The sequence below is a fragment of the Diabrotica undecimpunctata genome, chromosome 5 (genome assembly GCF_040954645.1).
Source record: "Diabrotica undecimpunctata isolate CICGRU chromosome 5, icDiaUnde3, whole genome shotgun sequence".
Lineage (NCBI taxonomy): Eukaryota > Metazoa > Arthropoda > Insecta > Coleoptera > Chrysomelidae > Diabrotica > Diabrotica undecimpunctata.
This window is the reverse complement of record NC_092807.1, coordinates 118,952,550-118,976,836: the sequence shown is the minus strand read 5'-3', so window position 1 is coordinate 118,976,836 and position 24,287 is coordinate 118,952,550. Positions and strand designations below refer to the sequence as shown.

General features: G+C 31.6%; 1 protein-coding gene across 1 annotated transcript in view; it reads right to left on the bottom strand.

The window, feature by feature from the left end:
- Window positions 1-22,333, bottom strand: part of LOC140440756 (uncharacterized) — a 54,962-nt gene extending 32,629 nt beyond the window's left edge. The window contains exon 1 of the mRNA XM_072531126.1: window positions 22,309-22,333. The gene's annotated coding sequence lies outside the window, so the exon portion shown is untranslated. The remainder of the gene's footprint in view (window positions 1-22,308) is intronic.
- Window positions 22,334-24,287: the final 1,954 nt, after the last annotated feature.

Sequence of the window (24,287 nt, the reverse complement as noted above, 5' to 3'; positions counted from 1 at the left end):
TTAATATTTTAAGATGCCGTCAACAATTCATTATCTTTTAAAAAATCTTCTGTAAAATAAGTGTCCACTATTCTCACTATACCTTTTTTGTGCGTAAAAAACGTCGGTATATATGCCACACGATTATTGTTAATTATACACGGGTGATTAACGAGAGAATTCAATGTTTCACGAAATAAATTAATGTAAACAGTAATTTAAAGGTGATTATTGTTTTCTATACAAGTTGTCGCCTGACACAAACAGAATACCTTCTTTGAACGATTACGTGGAATTACAGATAAGGCTTTACTAATGATAGTTTAAGTAGTTTTTATGCCACATTACAGCTTATGCCAATAATATAAATTAGAAATTGTTTGCATCTTCCATTTAGTTTGGAGATGTACATTGTTCATGTCTTACCTATCTACATTTTTGGTGTCGATATTTTGTTATTTGCATTTAAAAATGACGTCGACAACAGGTTTTATCCCGGTTAAGTGTAGTTTTAAAGGTGCCTTCAGTCTAAGAGAGAAAAATATAATATTAATGTACACGATGCACTTGTACATCAACGCCCTTTAAATAATGTTCGTGAACATGTGTTCAAATATGACAGGGGTTGGAGAAGCAACAATTTATAGATACCTAAAAGAAAGAAAAGGAGAAACTGTTTCATCTCCCAAGAAGAGTGGAGGGAGTAAACCCTTGGAAATTGAAGAAATACATAAAAACATGATAAGACGCAGCGTCCACTCATTGTTTTTAACAAAGAATTTCCAACATTGGACAAAATCCAAACATTAATTAGAGAAAACGAAGAGTTACCAATCATAAGCAACAAGAAATTATGGGAACTATTGAGAGAAATGGGATTTCTTTGGCAAAAGAATAGAAGAAAATCCGTTTTAATTGAAAAAGATTACATTGTATGTTGGAGACGCGATTATCTAAGAACTATTAAAAAGTACCGAGAAGAAGGGAAAACAATTTTTTATTTGGACGAGACTTGGCTAACTACTGTGCCATATCTATGGGTTGATACAAATATGAAAAGTTCCCGTCAGGCATTCATCGAAGGTGTATCTACTGGAATAAACAATATTTCCGGTTGGAAAATGACGCAGACTCATAATGACCCATATTGGAAACGAATACGGTTTTGTCAATGGTGGATTATTAAGTTTTGCCTCAAAATCAACCAAAGATTACCACGAGGAAATGACTGCTAGCGTTTTTGAAGAATATTTTGAGCAAATTTTGGATTTAATTCCAAAAAATTCATAGTCATGGATAACGCTAGTTACCATTTAAGACTAGCAGAAAAATTGCCAACAACGTCATGGAAAAAAGGAGAAATAATCGAATGGTTGGATAAACATGCAATTGAGTACAAGGAGAATTCGACAAAAAAGGAATTATTACCTATTGTAAGGCAACATAAAGCAGCTTATAAAAAATATATAATTGATGAAATGGCATTCAACCGTGATGTAATTATTTTACGTTTACCCCCATACCACTGTGATCTGAATCCGATAGAAAATATATTATGGTCTCAAGTAAAGGGTGAAGTCAGACGCAACAACAAAACTTTCAAATTAGAAGACTTACAACAATTATTAGAACATTCCTTATCAAAAGTAATTCCAGAAAATTGAAAAAATGCTGTTAGTCGTGCTCACAAGGAAGAAAATAAAATGTGGAATTTGGATAATATGACTAATGCGATGCTGGAACCGGTAATAATTAACATTGAAGTTGAAGATTCCTTAGATTCTGAAGAAAGCAGTGAATCTAAAATGGAATTTGATTAAAATAATATTCATTTTTTTACGAATCGGCCCCTGTTACGGCCACAAATTATTTTATATATAACCAATAAAATAAACCATTTCTTGCAAATTCATTAGTACCTGTTAATCTCCATCACTCCGATATTGGCAACTTTATTTAGGGATTAGTAACCCTCAAAACTATTGTATTCTATTCTGCTTCAACCTTTATAGCTGGTGGTCATACTCAATTTAAAATTATTTTAGTATATACTTCTGTAAACTTGTTGACAAATATATATTTTTCATTGAGTCACCCGTATCAACAGTTTAGGGATTTGCATACATAATGTGCTATCAATATGATGGAAATGGACTATAACTTGTTTTTTTCAATAATAGAGATTTGCAGATTTAAGACAATAAGTATTTTCATTTAAATAAATTTAATTCTAATTTAATGTTTTCATTAATAAGATATTAGGTATTATTACAAAAAAAATTATAATTTTTTAAAAATTACGTTAGTCTCTGAACATACCCATACCTCGTCATGTTAATACTGTCTTCTTGAATTATATTTCCTGTCACCTCAGCCAGTTGGTCTGGGTCGTTTTAATTAACAAGAACCACGTGTTCAAGTCGAGCAAAGAAACATGTTGCTCTTTAAATATTAAATTTTTATCCAATGTCATCGACCTAGAGTCACATTAGAATTTCAATTTGGAACAATGTAAAACCATATATTGTTGTCACAGCTACAATTTTAGTGTTAGCTTCAATTACAAAAGAAGGCACTGAAGATGATCTGATCTAGATCAAAAACGTCACGTTATGCTACTGTATAAATTTTGACGACACTTTTTAAAAGTTTTAATTATATTTTTTATACCTAAATACAAATGTGAAGTGTTTTACTTCTGTATATATGTTTTATAGACAAAAACTCAAATAAATTATTGTTTAAAAAAAAACGCAAGGTAAAATTACGAGTAATTTTTTATCTACTCGTCATCTAGTAACCCCCACCTATGTCTTAAAAGCTTCAGATATCTGCGAAAAATTTTGCCGTGAAATCGATGACTTTTGCATAACCAGTCCGCCCATATCGCCTGTATTGGCGTTTGGTAATATTTTTCGTTCACCCGTTGACAAAAATGTACAAATAAATCAATAGAAAGAAATCTGTAGAAGAATTTTATCAAACATACTAATGAAGTAAAAAAACAATATTTTTTTTGTGTTCACAAGGCAGTAAGTCTCAAAAAACAAGATCAATAGTAACTTGCTACTCTAGTAATAAAGTACACAGAATTTAAATTCGTCGAACTCATCACACTGAATATCAGTTACCCTAATGAAAATTATACACTGGATGATAAGCGGTAAACATTTTAGCTCGGAATTAAACTGCCTATTTTCGTAATGAAATTCTCATTAAAATACTCCGTACGATTTAGGCAATCCAATACATTTGTTTTGACTGGCTAAACCATGCATCTGGTTATTGGGTTTTTGGTGGAATAAATCGAATTATAAAATAATTAATGTACAATCTAAAATTCAGTTGTAAACTTCTGTAAGACGTGTAAAATTGGACCGTTTCGTTTGAACATGAATGGCTGAACATCGCTTCAGAGAAACTGAGTTGATATTATATCGAGTTTAATCAGGATCGGATGAAAGGGGTAATATTCAACTTTCGTAGGTATGTGCTTTCGTGCTGTGGGAATTTCAGAGCCAAGAAATTTGATACATTAAGAATGCTTGACGATATTATCTACCTTCTGGAAAATTATGTCATTCTAAGAGAAAATATTCAGAATGTATTTTAAAGAATATACGAGAACATATTATGCGTCAAGGGTAACTGAAAAAGGAATTTTCGTTTTTATATTATAGTACTAAAATTTGGAAAAATAATATTGACCAAAAATACTTTGTGTTTGTTAAAAACTTTAAAACCAAATCTACACGTAAGTAAAGAAATGACTAGCAAGTCATGTAAAACGCCTACATTTGATTTGTAATTAAAAAAAAACTTACTTCTAATTAGCAACATCTATGTTTAACACGTTCACGCCGCTACCAGATACATGGGTCTGGTATAAACTTTACGTTCAACCGGCATGGAAATTTGGAGATCTTGCGCTAGCGCCGACAACGATAAAATGGCTAATTATGAACTAAATATTATGATATAGGTACCTACGGAATCGTCATGATGTGCTTTATATTTTAGTTCTGTTTTAAGTTACCAGATGCCAGCACCTGGTAACGTCCCACAAAGAAATTTTTTACGCTATGGGATTTACCAGAACTCCGTATCTGGTTATTAGTGTTATAGTAAACATTGTACAAGTCTGTTGTTTTTTTATTAAAATCCATAAAAATGTCGTCTAGAGGCGAAAAAATGGTTAAAATGGTGCTAAACAAGCACCAAAATGCTTGGATACAAACTGAAAGTGAATCTGATAGTGATCCATTTGAAAACTTGTCTGATGAAGATCCTGAATACATTCCTAGTGAAGATAGCCACCATTCTGATGGAAACGAATCCATATATTTGAACGAAGAAGTATCCAGTGATATAGAAACTGATAATTATGAATCGAAAAAAGAAATTGGTAAGAAGAAAAATGAATCTTATAATTTGATTCTCATTATCTTTATTTTTAGGTGATGCCGAGGAAGATGTATGGACTGACATTCAGGAAACAGATAAATTAGATTCTGATGAATATCCTACAGATTCTAAAATAAATATTTAATGTGAAAATATGAGCCCGTTGGATATTTTTTGTCTATTTGTCACAGATTAAATTTTGGAATTAATTGTTCAAGAAACCAATAGATATGCAGAACAAGAAATTGGTGTACACAGTATCAAACAAAAATCTAACAGTAAGTGGGTTCCGACTAATAAAGAAGAAATTAAAAAATTCTTTAGTATCGTGATCTGCATGGGATTCGTGAAGGTCCCTAATATTCGATTATATTGGTCCAAAAATGACCTTTATAACAATAAGTTTATCTCCTCAGTTATGACTAGGGACAGATTTTTGTTAATTCTACGGTATCTACATTTTCAAAATAACGACGGTATACTAGAAAGCAACGATAAATTATACAAAATCAGACATGTTTTAGACTTACTTAATGACAGATTTATGAAAATCATAACTCCAGGACGGAATGTAGTCATAGACGAAAGTATGGTACCATGGCGTGGTCGTTTGAGTATGCGGCAATATATAAAAAATAAACGCCATAAATATGGCGTTAAATTATATAAACTATGTACCGTCAGTGGATATACATATAAAGTGATGGTTTACTGTGGAAAAGAAAACAATATGATAAACAAAAGCCATTCTCAGAAAGTTGTGCTGACCTTAATGAATAGCTTGTTAGATGCCCGACGAACTTTATATGCTGATAACTTTTATTCGGGCATTCCTCTTGCAAAAGATCTATTAGATCGCCAAACTTTTTATTGTGGGACTCTTAGAAGCAATCGGAAAGGTATTCCAAAGGGAATAGTTCAAAAGAAACTAAAGAAAAATGAAATAATTGGCATCAAAAATAAGGACAATATAAAGGTAATCCGTTGGCAAGACAAGAGATCTGTATTAATGTTATCCAGTAAACCTGAGCATACCCTAAACTTCTGCACTACGGGCAAGAAAAAGAGATCAAAGCCAAGGGAGGAACCAGTGGAATATATTTTTAAACCGCAAGTTATCCAAGACTACAACAAAGCTAAAAAAGGTGTAGATTACAGTGACCAAATGGCAGCTTATTATTCTTCCTTACGAAAAGGTCTTAAGTGGTATCGTAACGTATTAGTATTAGTCTTCGAACTAATCTTTGGTGCTACAATAATCAACAGCTGGATTATCTATAATAAAACAAACATCGAAAAAAAGATACCAATGCTAACATTTCGTGAACAGTTAGCATTACAACTTTCAAATCAAAATGAGTGTATTTCTGAAACCAACTTATCAAAACGAAAACATTGTCTGCAACGAGAAAAAGGTCCTGGTAGAAAACGTAGACGAAATTGCGTTGATTGTTATAAGGAGTTGAGACAGACTATGAAAAGTAAGGAAGCTGACAAGAAGGTGACCAAAGTAAACACTTTTTGTGAAAATTGCGAAAAGAAACCGGCTTTGTGCTTAACTTGTTTTAATGATAGACATATCTAATTATTAATTACTATTTTAATTATTATATATTTTTGTACACTTTAATATTACTTCAAATAAAAATTGTTCATTTTATTTATTTTTTAAAAGTAAAATATTTCAAATTGCCACATAAGTATCAGTATATTTTTTATATACCGTAAATACTTTACCGGACATCGGAATCTGGTGCTATGTCTGCCAGAAATGGATTAGAGTGTTGACTATGAGATGGCAGTGTTAGATTCAAGGTAATTTCAAATACAAAGTCACAGAAACCATTTATTTATTGATATGTTTACCAGACCCATAGGTCTGGTATCGTCCGAACAGTAGACAGTGTTACCAGATACAGGGATCTGGTAACGTCAATAAATGTTACTGACAAATTTAATGCCGTCGTGAACGTGTTAATTAAAAAACAAAACAAAATATTGTTATGCTGGTACGTAAACAAACTTCTAAAGCGAGCAACTGATGAAATATCTTGATCGATATGTTTGACAGTAAACCCCACATGTGCCATCTATCAACGGTTAGTTTAAGTTATCAATTTAAGGGAAATAGATAGATTGCCTTTTAAGAGGACAGTAGTAGTATGTGGGTTAAATATTCTGAGCCTTGGCTGATTGATTTACCAATCTGTGATACATCTCTGGCCTATTCCGATAAATCCAGTACAAACAATTTCCTGATTCGGCTAAAACTCAGTGTGCAAAGTGTGAGCATCAATCTTCTTAGAAAACAATCTTCTTTTTCGTCTACCCCCAGTATGTAGCACATATTCAGCTGAGCTCTACGCTATATAGCGTACTTTGAAACTTTTTAACCAGCTTACTTTCACAAAAGCCCTGATCATAACACATTACCTTAGCTTTCTAAACTCATTAAAACATATTTTTCCCAAACATTCTTTTGAAAAGTTACTAACATATCAGCTGTCCCAAGCTCATCAATATGGAGGAAGAGTTTAATTTTTGTGGATACCCACACACTTTGGGTATTTGGACGATAACCGGCAACACCGCTTAGCTCGTTTATATTTGGCATATGTTTAACCTCCAAATTTTCTGGGTTTTGTAGCAAGTTTATTATAATCCTGATTACTAATAATTCATTCAAGTTCTCGGATAATATGTTTGAAAGTTTCTAATTAAATGTCCGTTCAAGTTCTCAGGTTTTAAAGCGTCTAATTAGATATTTGAGATTTTGAGATATTTTAATATTAAATCACCTAATGCTTCGGCATGGTTGATTACAAAATTATTAGGCATTTTAGTAGTTGTATCAAGGAACCTGTTACTTTCATCACTGTCCATATACTTTACATTACTTTATCACTTGATTTTATATCCAATGGTAATTTCTTCTAAATTATTATCCTAATTAAATCCCTTTCATTTAATTTATTCGATTTTGATTCGACTTCCTCAACTGCTGCCATGTTGAAAAATTCAATATATATACAGAATAACAATAGATTTGGTATTTAGGCTCATGATAAAAAATTTTCTTACAAAAATAGCTGACAAAAAACCTGGAAATTATTTACAGAGCTCTCGGCTTACCGCTAGATTCAGTAAATAAAAATTATTGTATATTACTTAAAATTCTTTTTTTTTTCTATTTTATTGATAATTTTTCGACTGTTCTAACAACCATTCAAATTTCGTCATTTTGTGTCATGTGGAACAATTTCACCCAATCATGTCAACATTGGACTGATAATTGCATTCAGTGCACTTTTCAATCCCTATGACAACACGATCGAGTTTGACAACTTCATCCAAATAAATTTCAAAATGTCATATATAAAAAATAAATATAAATAAAGTGAAATAAATATTTTATATACAATATTACCTCACCACGACTGTTCTTAAAACCAAATCGACACTGGAAAAATGAAACTGACAAATGGTACGATAATGTACCTGTTGGAAGAAATACAATGAGTGGATGGACTAAATCTTCTGCTGAAGCAATTGGCTTAATGTAAAGGAGAAATAGATAACTAATCACTCGAATAGATCAACTGCTGTTAGCGAATTAGCAAAAAGTGGTGTAGAAGAACAACAATTGCTAAAAATTACTGGTCATGGCAATCACAATTCTATAAAACCATACTTGAATCTCGATCAAGAACACCACAACAAGATTATAAATATTATGCTTGGTAATAGATCTTCTATAGTAGAGAACAGCAACGAATCTAATGTTAACTTAAATTTTAATAATTGTACTTTCACTAACTGTAATTTTAATAAATAAATGTTTCGTTATGATTTTTTTTTTTTTTCGAAAAATTATCCGCCGAATATCCCTCGGACATTGATGAATGCCTCATAATTTCATGACAAATTTCTCAAGCTCGTTGCTTGGTAACAGCACTCAGCCTTCGGCTTCTTGCTGTTACCAAGGAACGAGCTTTCGATTTTCATGAAATTATCTCATCTGTTATCAATGTCCTAGGGATATTACTACTGATAACAGCATCAACCACTTTGGGTTGTTAGCTGTACTATAGTTATACACAGTAGTTTATTACATAGATACTTAAATCTAAAACAGTATTTCTGATTAATTGCTAGATTTACAATAAGGTTAGAGTGTCATATTTTACAATTGTAATTAGGGTTTACAAAACATTAATAGTTACAATTTGTTTAAAACATTAACATCTTTCAGCTAGTTAAACATATTTGTTAATTTACAATGTTCTCCTAAGACTGATTTTATATTGTTAGGTAGTGAGTGTTTTTGTCTTTCACTGATATATTTTGGACACTCTATTAAGATATGTTCTACAATAATGTCGCAGTTACATAAGTCACAAATAGGAAGATTTGATTTGGAGATTAGGTAGCTGTGAGTTAGTCTGCTATGACCTATACGTAAAGGGGTTAGCTTAACAAACAGCTGGCGATTTAAATTTATCTCGCACCAAGATTCGGTTGAGAGCGTTACGATATGTAAAGTCGATTGTAAAAGATTTCATTCGTTTTTCCATTCATTTGTCACTTTTTCTTTAGGGAACGATTTTTAATCGGAAACAGACAATAAGTTCACTAACACTTCTGTGGCCAAACTTTACATTTCGTTTATATGGTGACCTTTACAAGCATGAGGCATTATAAATCCTTTGCTCTTATTGTAGGCAACAACAGAAGCTGGCTTTTTAACTCTTCCTCCCCTTTGATTGACGTCTACCATTTCAGCAGTATGCTTTGTACTCAGCATAAGCACTTTCGCGTTTGTCCTTCCATGTAGTTACTACTACACCTGTGTTACTCTCCATTCCAATAATCTCTTCTTTCTTTAATTTTGCACTTGTGACTTCTTTTGGATTAAGTTTTCTGTTTGCCTCAAAGTTCCCACCAAATTTGTATTTTTTTTAGCAACCTATGTGCTAATGTAACGCTAGTATAAAATTATCTATGTTTATAGTACGTCCAACATCTAGTAGGTTATTAAATAAACAAAACACTATCCAGAACTGACATATTTTCAGTTTTATCATTACTACAATAAATTTGTAGATCATAAGTATCCATCCAAACAGAGTTACGTATATTTTCACCCCAAATTTATGTCTCTTGTTTTTAATATACTGCCTAAATGACAGTCGGCTTCTAAACGGAACTACAGTTTTATCAATGCAAAGTTCTTGCCTCGGCACTACTACTCTTTGAAAATTACTTACCAACTCTAATAGGGGTGATAGTATATACAGTCGAAGTTCTTTATCACTATTTTCATTGTTACCAAAGTGTAAATTGGCAAGTAATAATTCAAAATGATTACGCGATATAAGACACTTTACTTTGCTTTCGTATAACGGATTTTTTGACCAATACTAACACAACTTTGGCAATCTTTGCAATCCCATCCAAACAAGAATGGCCAACAAGATCTTTATTTTTTTGGTATTTGTATCTACCCGCTTATGAATTCTAGGTTTTGGACCGTGACCACCTATATTTAACTTTTGATGTGCATATTGATTAGGTTCTTGCACAATCCACTCAATAATATCGTCATTCACAAATGGTTGAAAATAGTCAAGGATAGTTTTATCATAGATCTCAAAAAACTCAGCTTTGATACCCGAGTCTTGAACACTGAATGTAATATTTTTTAAGTTCTGACCACCTTCATTGTTCCATATCAAAGGTGTGTTATGATCAATCGCAAGATCACATCTTCTGAAGAGCTTCCATCATCTGGTAGTCAATATTGGGAAATAACATTTTCAATGGTATCGTCTACTATTCTTGAGTTTTGCCATGTTGAAGGTAAATCTTAAAAATTACTTTGCAGTTTTTGTCTTTTATTTTCCGGAACACCTTAAATTGACGAAGAACTACTTATTTCGTCATCACTACCTAATTCAAAATTTTTATAACGAACACTGTCATCACTCTCTTCGTCTAAAAGAAAACTCTTTCTCTAGCTTTTGCAAACGTTTTTGCTTGTTTTCATATGACACATTGAGAACTGATAATACGCACAACAACCTCGCCTTCCGACAACTAAGTAATAAGTAACACGTAGTGCATTTCTCTAAATATACATACTAATGTCGATCAGATAGCCAAGTGGGCTGGGCGGCCGGCTTCTCATTCGCTTCACTGCGAGTGGTTCAGTGGACGTGGGTTCGGTTCCCAGCTCGGTGTACAGAAAAACAAAAAGTCTAACGCAGCAGTTTAAAATTCTAGATGATAGGCTTAGACTAGAATATGCTGGTGTCTGATCGACCTATGGTGGAGCAGTACGGCAAGAGATAAGGGCTTGCGGCTCGGTGATACTCCTCCATAGATGCTCCTTCCTACCGGAAGGGCGTGACACCTAAAATACCGGGTATGTATATATGTAACGTATAAAATAACAAGTTACAACAGGTTCAATCTTGTCTTATACGAGAATCATGTGTGCATCACATGGCTCCGGGAATTCAAAAGGTATTTGTGGCCACGAGATGCACACTAGGTTCTTAATTAAAATAATTCTAAAAACCAATAAAAATGTAAGATTTTGTAGCCAAACTAGAGTATAACTGTTTAAAATGCATAAGCTATTACTGTAAATATATTTATTATTTTGACTCACATAACTTTTTTTTACTATGCATTGTGTCGTTTAAGGTGTTAAGTGACGGAATTGATATCAAAAATTTGTCGATACGATAAATATTATGACTCATAAAACTGTAAACATATTATTTCTAATTCTATTCTATTCTAGTAAGTTCGCCGCTCAGCTGAAAAACCTGTCTGAGAAAGGTCAACACAGCTGCGAGCCAATATAAAACCAGTCTGGGTTACCGTTCATTCGAGACAATTCGAGGTCAACATCCATGGGCTTCGAGAGATTCCAGGCTAACGACTGTTTTGATATAAAAATAGAGATTCTCGTGGTGTTAGGCAGTCTAAAGATAATATCGCGGCGAGTTTTTAAAATGTAACGCACGTATTGTAATAAATGTAAATAAATTATATAATTATAGTGTGAAATAAATTAGTATAATATTGTACAAATAAAGACTTTAAATAAACTAAGTATTAGAATAAATTTTAAAATAAATAAAGTTAATAAATTAGACTAATAAACTCATTTTAATATTTATATTCTATAAATATACTAAATAAATTGTAAAACTTTAAATTGTACAACGCCAATGACCACTTGAGGTTGATGCATAGAAAAATGCTAGAGCCAATTTGAACAAAATGATATGTGTCTTTTCCACGATAGATTTAAAGGAATTATAATAGGAATTATATTAAAGGAATAAATTAAAAGGAATAATTCTAACTAATAGTTAGGTTGGCGGCATGCTACCTTTTCTTGATTTTGTTCTATGGAATGAAAGCTTGGACTTTGAATGGGACATGAATGAAAAAACTGAAATCATTTAATTTGTGGGTGGAAATCTTTTTTAAGTGGAAGGCGAAACGTCAAATGTTAGATAAAAATGAAATTTTTAATACAATCAACTATGGCACTCCCATTATAAACATAATATATAAGTATTTCTTTTTAATTCTTAAGATATTTTTGAAAGATTTTAAAGGTAATAATATTTCTTTTGTTTTAGGTACGTATTTTTTTAATTTGGCCCACTACGTTTAGAATGGTAAGTTTAAAACAGACATAATCTTAGTTTGCAAAAACTTAAAAATGTTTTACTGTGTTACTTAAAAAAAAGGTATTTTTACATTGTAATTTAGAGATAACATTTGTTTTTTGTTTACGAGAAAGGTAGATAGATGTTTAGATTTAGAGAAGTGGCCTTTTGGCCTATATCACTGCGACCTTTTCAGATCTATTGTGGTCATATAGTCCTAGATAACATCATTCTCTAGCCTGACCTAAAAAAATTTAATTGCTTCAAGACTGTACCTTCCATGTAACTATTTGCCGGTGGATTTTCTTCTCCCAATGCAAAGAATCGCACATTTGCCAGACTGTTACACTGACATAGAATGTGCTCTGCTGTTTTTTCTTTGAGGTGTCAGAATCTGCACAGGTCATCATTTGATAATGCCTTAGCTTCAAGTTCCTATTCAGCTTACAGTGCCCCATTAGAAGACCTACTAAGGCTTTGACTGTTTTCCTGTCTTTGCTTATAAGGCCTGCCATAAATTTTGGAGAATGTTCTGTAATAAAATGTTTCGCCAGTCTTTGTTCTGGTGAATTCCTCCACAATTCCAGAGATTTGTGAGCTACCCACTTCCTTGTAGCCATTCTTGTTACTATCTTTGTAACGCCGCAGAAGGGTTCCGGTCCAATGAATGGCATTGATGAGCCTTCTTTGGTCATGCTTCTGCTTTTTCATTGCGCTTATGACCCTCTTGCCGCGGTACCCAGACTACCGTAACCTTGCAACGGTCTCCTAGTTTATTTAGGGCACACACACAATCCCATACTAGCTTAGAATTGACCTCTACAGAATTGAGTGCCTTAAGCGTTGCCCGACTATCAGTGAAGATGGCAACTAAATGAAACGTTCTTTCCTGCCTCTGTTTCTTCCACGCAGTAATGGATTGCCGTTATTTCCGCCTGGAAAACTGTCACATCCTTAGATAGACTTACCGGAAAATGTATCCCAGCCCCATGCATCTGGCATGTATGTCGCTGACTATGGATTAATCTGTGCATCACTGATCTGGCTTTGCCCCGTATAAAGATATGAAGTGGTGGTAGATTCAGCAGGACTTCCAACGATGCAGGGGGAGTTGCTTTTATGTCTCCAGTAATACACAGGCATGCTAGCCTTTGTCTATTAGCTAACAGCCTTATTGCTTCCACTTTCTGCGTCTTTGTCCACCAGGTCACCGAGCCATAGGTTATTATTGATCTAATAACCTTTGTGTATAATCATAGAGTCGTTTTGGGGTTAAGTCCCCAATTCTTACCGCACATTCTTCTTCATCTGCCCAGGGACAAAGTAGCTTTCTATGTGGTTTTCAGAATGTGACTCTTCCATGTAAGCCTATGTTCAAAATACACTTTGGCAAATGGAATCTCTGTTCCTCTTAGCACTGGTGGTATTAGGCCTTGTAGTTACGAGAAAGGACTAGATAATCAATGGTTTCCGGACAGGTATAAGAATTAGTAAAATACGTTTGTAGATAACTAGTAAAATCAGTATTGTTAATAGAATTATTAACTGTTTAATCTACATGGAAATGTGGTGGAATTTTTTTCTAAAAAAAGAGAAATTAAGTTGTATGCTAAAGGTCTGGCGGGGAAAAGAATCAATCTAGATTGGTTAGAAAGTAGGGACGTAGGAGTAAACAGTAGATAAAAAGCTAAAATACATAAAAAAACATTCCTTAGAATAAAATTTTTGAAAAAGTGAATTCGTCAATAGGAGAGGCCGTAGTCTAATAAAACGTTTTAAATTACTTAACAAAGAAAAAGTTTGTGAGTGAAAGTGTTGTACTATGTACGTGTCCAGAAATATATATTGAACACAGATAAGTTAGAGATTAAACTGTAAGTTAATAATAAGACATGGTTTCGGGAACCATCTAATTCTAAATTTTTGGCTGAAGGAGATGAACAATTGCAAATTTCACTCTGGGCGATTTGGGAACAAACTTTGGAAAATAATTTATTTTTATCAGAAGTTATTAGTTCATTGTTTCATTTACTGAGAAGTTGGAACAATGTACTAAGCGATAATTTTTAGGATAAAGGACTTTCCTTTTCTTTATTGAGTATATTGTCCACCGTGATATTTTAAAAGCAGCGGAACTCTCTTAAAACATAATTTTTTAGTATTAACTGATTAACAAACATGCATTTGATATTTTACCTTTTGAACAAATGTAAGAGGCTCCAAAGGTCCTCCTTAACTTCTTTCTAACTCAAAATATTCATATCAATTCAACACAAGTTGCTGCGCTTGAGAATTTAGCGTTTTTCCAGGCATATCTTAAAAATAATATTAATAAGTAATCTCGAAAATATACAAAAAGTTTCCGTTCAACGGAGCTATAACCAGACACATGTAGTATAATGACAGTTTGTGTATTAGAAAATATTACTTTTCTCATTAGCTTAAAAATAAATACTTACCGGAAGTAATCAAATTAAGAGAGCAACAGTTAGTCGTTCTAACAATAATTATGCTTGAAAATATACAATTCAAGTGACATACCCAAAGATTACAAGTTAAATAATTTGAAAAACAAAAAAAAAATAAATTCAAATAAATCAATAAACACGACAAATGAGCTAATGTAACTGTAAATGAAAACTATAAACGTCAAAATTTACAGTAAACAAGGCATCAAAGACATGCCATATTGTTGATCCTTGTTTAACTTATTGTGATTTCTATGGACAAGTGGCTTAGTTTTGTAATACTAGTTTCTGTGAGTAAAAAAGAGACCTAGTATAAAAGGTAATTCGTGAATAATTTTATGCATGGGAGAAGACAGAATGGACGTACTATATTTATTATATTTTTATTATGAGTCACCGGACTTGCCTTGTTTTTGCATCATCCGATAAAGAACCTTTAAATTAACGTATATTGATTAAAAACGAAAGGTTGTAAAAATATGGAGCTGCATTCTTTTTGAAATCTTCAATTCTGTAAAATTACTACGGATGAGTATTACAGACGGTCGAAAATAGAAGGCGGCCAAAATGACCGCATCGGGTGCTTCTAGGTAGAGATTAATATATCTCAAAAAGTAATTACATCAAGTACATGTAAAAGAGAAATTATAGTCCGGAAGTAGATTTAGGAAAAGTTTTAAATTATAAGATTCTAACATAACTGTTAATTTGGACAACAGAGGGTCAAAATGAGTCCGCTAGATGCAAAACTCTGTATTTACAAAAATTGTAAAAATTGAGTTTTAGATAACAGTTATTTGTCACATGTTATAGCTATCTGCTGATGTAGAAATTCAGCAGCAAAGTAAGGTATTTACTAAGAAAAAGGCATTAGAAATCTTGAATCAGACGCAAAACTCTGTATTTGTCAGCCTCTGCCAGTTGCATAACTGTGTAATTGCAATTGGCCAATCGCTTACATTGTTTGAGTCACATGACACGTCTTAATTATTCCATCATTCGCCATTACCGGTTTCACTGTTTGTTATTTGAGTACTAAAAACACCAAGTTTATTGCAAATAATTAACATTATGGATCTTCACGTGCATATTAAACCTTGTGAAAAAGGAAAAGGGAGAAAACGAGTTGTACAAACAGAAAAATGGAAACGAAATGTAATGAAACTTAAGAGGTAAGAGGTGTCTACAATTAACTAGATAGGTTTGGGACTTATTGTCAATATTTTTAGGCATAAACCTAAGGATTTACCCGGTTTTCCCACCTGTAACCATACAAAGAAAGTGTATTGTTGTATAGATTTAAAGATGCGAGACATTCAGCGTTTCCATAATAATCTGTATTCAACAACTGACAAAATAAAACAAGATATTTTCTTGCTGAAATTTTGTGAAGGTCAAAAGCCCAAGAGATCAGGTACAAACCTACATGGAATTTCAATTAAATATTTTGTTCCTACAGTAGAGGGTGGACTTTTAAGAGTATGCAAGACAGCATTTCTTAGAATAACTCATTTAAGTTCTGAAAGAATAAAGCGTGTTGTAAGAACGTTTGTTATCCGGGGTGAAATACCAAAAGAGAGAAGAGGGGGAGATACAACAAAAGGTAGATTTGATCCAATTAAATTATCTATCCATACATTTATGGGGCGTTTGAACGGTGCAGAGAGTCATTATAATAGAGGACGATCGACTAGATTGTATTTACCATGTGATCTGAATTTTACAAAGCTTCACAGAATGTATTGTCAACGTCATTCACATCATTCCGTAAAGTTATCATATTTCCGAACATACGTTAATGAACACTACAACATATCATTCGGCACTCCCTTAGTAGATGCTTGTTCTGCGTGTCTCAGAGCGAAGGAAATTTTGAGAAAAGAAAATTTAGAAGAAGAAAAGTTAAAGGTTATAACAGAGCAGAGAGTTCATACGTTAAGAGCTAAGCCTTTTATTCTTTGTTAAAAAATGAATCAAATCATAACATACAAATATTTTCTTTTGATTGTCAAAAAAATCTTTTTTGCCAAAGCTTCCCGACCAGGCGGCTTATTTCTCACAGCAAATAAATTTTTATAATTTCACCATCGTGGCTGGAAATTCGAAATCCCATCTTTCTTCTGCAAATGTGACGTCATATGTGTGGCTGGAGTTTGAACATCCAAAAGATTCAAATGCTGTTGCCTCTGTTGTACATGATACTCTCATAAAATTCAACTTTAAAAATCAAATAGAAAAAGTTCACCTATTTGCAGATAGATGTGGTGGACAGAACAAAAATAGCACGATGATGTCTATGATAATCTACTGGTTGGTTTATGAAGCACCTGGTCACATCAAGGAAGTGGAGTTTACGTTTCCTGTTGTTGGTCATTCCTTTTTGTCACCAGATAGGATTTTCGGTATGATAGAAAGGGAGATAAAAAAGAAGAACGTTGTAATAAACAGAAAAGAATATGAAGACATAATTGGAAAACACTCAACGGTGCTGAGACTTGGTAAAGACTGGCAGATATCAGACTGAAGAAAGACGAGTGACGTTGTTGTTAAAAAATCTTCCCAGTGGCATTTTAAATGTAATGCAACGAAACAACTTATATTTTCTAAGGACAAAGATTATATGGCTACGGTAAGGGGGGAAATATTTTATCGTTCTGACATAGGGTTCAGCAAGTCTATAATACGAAAAGGGAAAAAGATTTCTTTATTGAAACCAAAGTTACAACAGATTGGATGTTCATTGAAAGAAGATAAATCGTCCATAGGCACTCTTCTTAAAAACCGTTTTGGTGAAAATTGGAGAGACCAGCCGAATCTCAAATTTTATAAAATTATAGATACTGGCGTACAAGCAAATAATAACGAGAGTGCTGCAGAAAATGATCATATTGATGATGAGGACCCAGAGGAACTTAGAGTTTAGGAATTAATATAAATATATACATATTATAATTTGTAATACATTTTGTACTTTGGATAAAAATAAACTTCACTAAAAGTTTACTTCCACATGCTTTCTTCCTTATTCCTAACACACTAGGTTTAGAAAACAGACCAATATAACAACCACTAATATCGTTAATGGTTGACTATTATCATGTATTTGCAAATGTTAGTTGCATAAATCTGTATTTACATAGTTCACTTGCAAAACTCGGTATTTTCAAATTTTTCTTCCTTTTCTAGCAAACCCAATAACTTTTCTAAGAAAAAAAATCATTATATTTTACCTAATAAAGCATTTATCTATCACAAAAAAGTGCCATTTATTATGTCTAAGGTTTTTTGCAAAATTTATCAGTTTTTTGCAAATAACTCAGTTTGACTTATACAGTAAATACAAAGTTTTGCATCTAGCGGACTCAAATGACTGCTTTGGTGCTTCTAGTGTAAAATAAGAAAAAAAAATAATGATGTATTTGTTTCGATTACACAATCCATTTCTTAAGAAAAATACATTGACTTTTAAATTTTAAATACAATGATAAATTTCACTTACATAATATAATGAAAAACAGATAATTCTCAGCAATAGATTAATCATTACTATGCGTATTTCATTTGTCAAGCGCATTTCTAACCAGTAGAGACATAATACTCACAAGAGCTCTTAAGAATTCCAGTGAAATGTAAAACCCTAATGTAACAAAATGAAGACAAAGACTGGAAACTACTCTATCTGTTGATTAATTTAGGCCGGGAACGAAAAGATAATAAATTTTACAAAAGCATAAAGGAAGAAAATGTAGGAACTGGGATTGCTGTTTATATTTGTCTTTTATATAACTAGGGATATATATTTTGTTCTAACAAGAGGTATATTTGACAAGAGATAATACTTACATTTGTGTTATACTTTTAAATTACAGGATGGTTATAGCTTTTTATAAGTAAAAGATAGTATTTTTTTGTCAACTCATGAATATTTAAATATATTTGTGTCATTTGAATATTTTTTAAATTTATATTGGTGTCCACTCGTGTACTTAAAGGCGTAATCATCTTCTTTGTGTTCCGCTATGTTATCTTTATAAATCGTAGTGCTACCGATAAAACTATAGTAACAATAATACGTTAGCACTGCGAGCCTAGTACAGGTCTATGGCTTTATTTACTATTCTTTTGCACTAACTTTACCAGTTGCTTTTCTTTTCCTATTCTTTACGTTAAATCTTCTCATATCTTCTTTAACGTTTTCGTTACTCCATCTTGACATCCATCCTCCTCTTTATTTTAGCCTACCAATGTAACAGATAGTACCGTTCTGAAAATTCTAGATGGAATCATTCTGTGCAGATAGCCTAACCATCTAAGTCTTTGTGTCTTAATTACCGCTAATAGGTTGGGTTCTTGATAGAACTTCGTTAGCTCGTTTTTTGTCCTTTTATCCATTGTCTATTAAAGTTATTTCAATCAAAAATTTTGCACAGTATTTTCCGCTCCCAAACTTATTAAAGGTTTTTCTTGTTAGGACCCATGCTTTAGAAGCATATCTCTCTAAAAGTATTTCAGTACTAAAGACAAGACGGAAATATGAGTTTAAAATTGTTTTATCATGTACCTTCTAAACTTTATTATATATAGGTAAAAGAAATAAAAATAAGACTTACTCAAAATCTATTTAATCTACCCCAACGACCGGTTTTGCATACTACTATTTGCTATGCATGTGTATAAGTAATATAAGTGTACGTCAGTGTTTTGAAATGTTTGTTTTTTACAATTACTCCCGATGAAGCTATTAAATAAATGGCGAAATCCACAAGGAAAATAATTCCTAGCTAATAATAATAATTCTTAGTCAAAGAAAAGCAAAGAAGCCCCAACTGCGTTAATTGCCATGTATTTTTCAACCGTGACTTTCAACCCTTTTCATAGCCCACATTTCCCAAGTTTGCCTCATCTTCTTTACCTGACCTTTCTCTATAAACGTCAACACCTTAATCCTTTACAACAATTGTTGCTTTTTTAAACAACCATTCTCTTTACACTATTGTCACAACCCTCCCTCCTTCAGACGGAAGATTTCTAACCCTTTTCTCAATTTATTGGACTCACTTATATTAACCTTTTTACCATACGAGCAGTATTAAACAATTTCATTTAAATACGAAGTCTTACATTAGCTACAAATATATAGTATTCAATTTTACCTTGTCCTAGATATAAGCAACATAAAAGGACAATTCCATATATCGAAGCTAATTTGTCACAAATTATACTTTTTAGACCACACTCCATACGACAAAGAGTAATATAAGCTGCCTAATGCATACGTCATTCTCTTAAACATGACATGACCTTTAACAACATCAGTAATTTTAAATCTTTTATATCCAATATTAAATAATTAAAAAAATTTTAAATCCCAACACCTGGATTGCTGTTATCATTTTTAACATCATCAAAGTTTTGAATCTTTTGGCTGTAGTAATGCTATGTTTAACTAATATTGTTTCATGATACATTGACATTTTGTTTTCGACACCGTTCATGGGTATCTTGTCAATCAGTTACCAGCTGAAGTCCGTTTGAAGAGGTTTACTCTCCGGACACTGGAACTCACTTAAAGCATGGGTGTATGTTACCTGAAGTAAAATTTAATTAAAATATTAAACATCAAATAATATTTATAACATCATGTACAATCTTTTGTAACTTTATATATTTTAAAGGGTTTTTACCCTAATATTTTGGTGGCTCAGGCATGGTAACCTGTAAGTATAACCATTTTGCTTTTTTAACCTTAGTCAAAATTTTAAACCACGTTTGCTTTAATTACATGGTTAATACTTATTTTAGGTATTTTTAACCTGATGATGGAACTGTTGTTTCAAAAACGTTCGTGTTTTTGATGTAGCCCTTTTTTAGTTTAGTTTTTATAAAATATACCCATTTACAAAGATTCTCTTTTTTTTTTCTTTTTTTTTAAATGGCAAAATATTGAGTTTTAGAAAAAACAAAGATTTTTATTTAATATAGACCATACCCGATATTTCCAACATATTTATAAATTGTTTTTTGGTCGAAATAACCACGGTAAATATATATATATATATATATATATATATATATATATATATATATATATATATATATATATATATATATATATATATATTGATACGATTAGGGTTTATAGAAAATAATTTATAAGTTATATACTACATAATATTAGATATAAAAAAGTATTTGATTATTTTAAATAAGTTATATACTAGAGAATTTAATAAAAATATATTTATGTGAGGGCATTTTTAATAAATTAGCATATAATAATTGTAAAAGGTTGTATTTTAATATTGTAAATATATATAAGTGAGCCATGTGCTTAGGCAACCAAAAATACTCTCGGAGATTGACAGATATTTATACTCTGAAGTGACGTTTAAGAATATTTACGAATATAAGTGGGTTATAATAATATATTGTTTGAAATGTGTATTTTATTAAATTAGAATGTTAAGTTACTAATTTAATTATATATTCTGATCTGAAAAGCCTAAATGTAAACAAAATTATTAATAGAAAAGAATGGAATTCTCTGGATCTCCGGAGATGGCCATGTTTGCGAGATGGTTTGTTCCAGAAAATTCAGACATGTATATAATAGAACAAATTGGAACACGATATCTTACGAGATAGTTCTAGAATATCCAAAAACATATAAATACCCGTGATTTGGATTCAAGATGGCAGTTTTTAACAGTTTTTTAGTCAGAAAAGTTTAGATAGTGCAGTCAGAAAAGTTTTGGAAGTTTTTAGTGAGAAGTCAAGCAGTTTATTATGAAAGTTAGTTGGAGTCAGTGAATCAAGTACAAATAGTCAAAATGTTTAATATAGTGAGTTAAATGAAGATTAAAAATTATGCATATAATTTAATGCACATTTATAATTATACACAAATAATTATTGAAGATAAAAAAAGGTATATTGGAAGAAATTAAATTATATTATGGTTGGAGATTAGTATAAATCAATTTATAATAATTGGATATTGGTATATTGAAAAGAAGAATAAATATAAATGCTGTTTGCTGGTTTGGTTGGTGGTGTATACATGCTGGTGAAGAAAACTATATCTTAAATTGGTAGAAGCTGATAATTGGAAAAAGAAATTTCACAAAAACAAGGATAACCGAAGTACGAAGACTTTCAGTGGTGATTAGAATATATATAGTGGAAAACAGTTCATTTAGGCATTCAGTGAAAGAAAGGTACAAAATTTTGTTAATATAATTTAGTTAGTGTCATAACAATTTCAATTTTGAAGATAGTTTGTTTAAATTTTAGATTGTCTATAGAATTTAATTAGTTTTGTAAGAATATCAATTTAAAGATAGTTTATTTTAAATTTACATTGACTAGGTTAGATATATATGTGTGTTTCATAATAGTTATAATAAAGATAATTTAAAAAAGTACTTACAAGCTAATTCTTTGAGAACCGCGAAAAAAACCCTATATATTATATTATTAAAAATACTCATTGCTCATCATTCAAACAAAAAACACATCATAACAATATATATATATATATTTACCGTGTATATATATATATATATATATATATATATATATATATATATATATATAGCTTTATGGAGTTTTTTGGGTTTAGGTTCAATGATTGATATTATATTTGGAACTAGATTTCATTGTCCATTGAAATCAACGTTTCGGTAGGAAACCCTTGCCTTTTTAAAAATTTTAAAACGTACAAGTTTAGGAACAAAAAAGTATTGTAAAAAATGTTAAAAACTTACCAAAACATAAGACGGGAAACTGACACTAATGAATTGACAGAAATAAAAATTGATATCTGATATCTCATGATTTACTGTCATTAATATATAATTATTTTTACATGGACGTATCGTTGTTGTTTTCGAAAAAGGTGATTTAAAAATTAACATAAAAATTCACCAATCAGAAACACACATCCTACATACCACGCCATCCCTTTCGACCATTTAAATTCTGTGACTTGTCAAGCACAAACTCAATGCTATTATGATATTATGATATTTATCACATAACTTTGTTATTTCAAATTTTACATAAATAAGATCTTTTTCAAGTTTCTAGAGACAATACCAGCTAATACTACATACTTAGGTTATTGTATACTTAACCCTGACCGCAAAACTTTCTAATTCTTTGTCCAATTTCTTTGTAAAAAAAAACTTAACCTTATATTCTAAAATTGCTCTCTTTAGGCTATTAACATTAATTGTTTATGAGAATTTCTTTATTGTTTTCATATATTAACGTACAAATATCTATTCTCCTATCTGTCTACTTTCTACTAATTTAGAAAAACCATTACTCATTTAAATATTTGAATCTTACAAATCTAATATTCTTATTTATTTTATAGGGTGAAACGACATTACCTTTCCGTGAATTTAATTTTTTATTTAATATTAAAAGAAACATATTTTTATGTTAAAATTTATATAAATATATCAATAATCTATATCAAACAATTTTACTGTTATATTTTCCTATCTCAAAATCCAACTTATTTTATCCAGCTTATAAAAGATTGATCGAATACTCTGAGAGAGCCTGTTCGTTATCCATCAATGTCGGTTTATTATATAGTGGGTTATACAAAGTAAATATTAGAAAAATTATAAATAAAATAAATTTAAACGAAATGTAGTATAAAATATATTCAGCTCTACTACCAATATTTTGAATTGTATCATAATATACAATGTACATCAATTGGCCTAGCATATAGATTTTTTAATTATAAATAAAGTCATGCTCGTTTCCGTTCTCGAGCTACTCACTTTACCAAAATTATTTTTTTAAGAACCTTTGATATTTCCTTTAACATAGATGGTCCTACATATTTTATTTGTTTCTTTTTAATTTTATCTACTCCTGAAGCTTTTCTATTTCTCATGTTTCAGTTTTGAATTTACTTTCAGTATGCGTGGGAGCGGTATACTTGGAAACGGTCTGGGCGGGATGGGTTGAGGTGGGAGGTCACTGAAGCAGCGGTCGCCATGATGCAGGCAGTCTTTTAGCGTGATTGCGTGTGTTTAAGCTGTTAGAGATTTTTTAATTTTGATGGAATCACGAATAATTCTCAATTTTAAGGAGTCGATGGGAGCTGTGCGGTCCCTGGCCCATCGATAATTCCTTCTCGAAGCGCAAGCCGTGGAGTGTTGGTGGATTTTTATGTGCCTGAAGATTGCCTATGTCCAACTCTTCCATATCTGAAAAGATGGTTCAGTTGCATGGATATATTTCACAAACTTGGATTTAACCGACTTACATTTCACGAAAACCTGGACAACTATTTGACCACTTTGGAACCTTAGAGAGGATTTTTTAAACAGCTCAGCTGTGTTATACTGTCCAAGAGGTTTATAATTATGGAGCATCCATTGCCTAACATTTTTACTATAATGATGTTTGGGTAATGATGGGGTGGTAAGCTATAGTTTATTTTTATGAACGAGAGAGTAATTAGCATAATTTTAACTGGTAGCTTCGACCACTCCATGGGCGTGCTCAAGATTAATTGAAAAATTACTTTGAATAATTGTAAAAAATAAATGAATTATTTGAGTGTTATAAAGTGTTATGTGTATGTAAACAAAAGTGACCTCTTTTATCACACACTATATTAGAACTGACTGGCCTACATTAAAAAGGGTTTTAACAAATTCACATTTTTTTTAATTTTTAAAAATTACAAAAGACAAAAAGAGTTTTTAAAACCGTC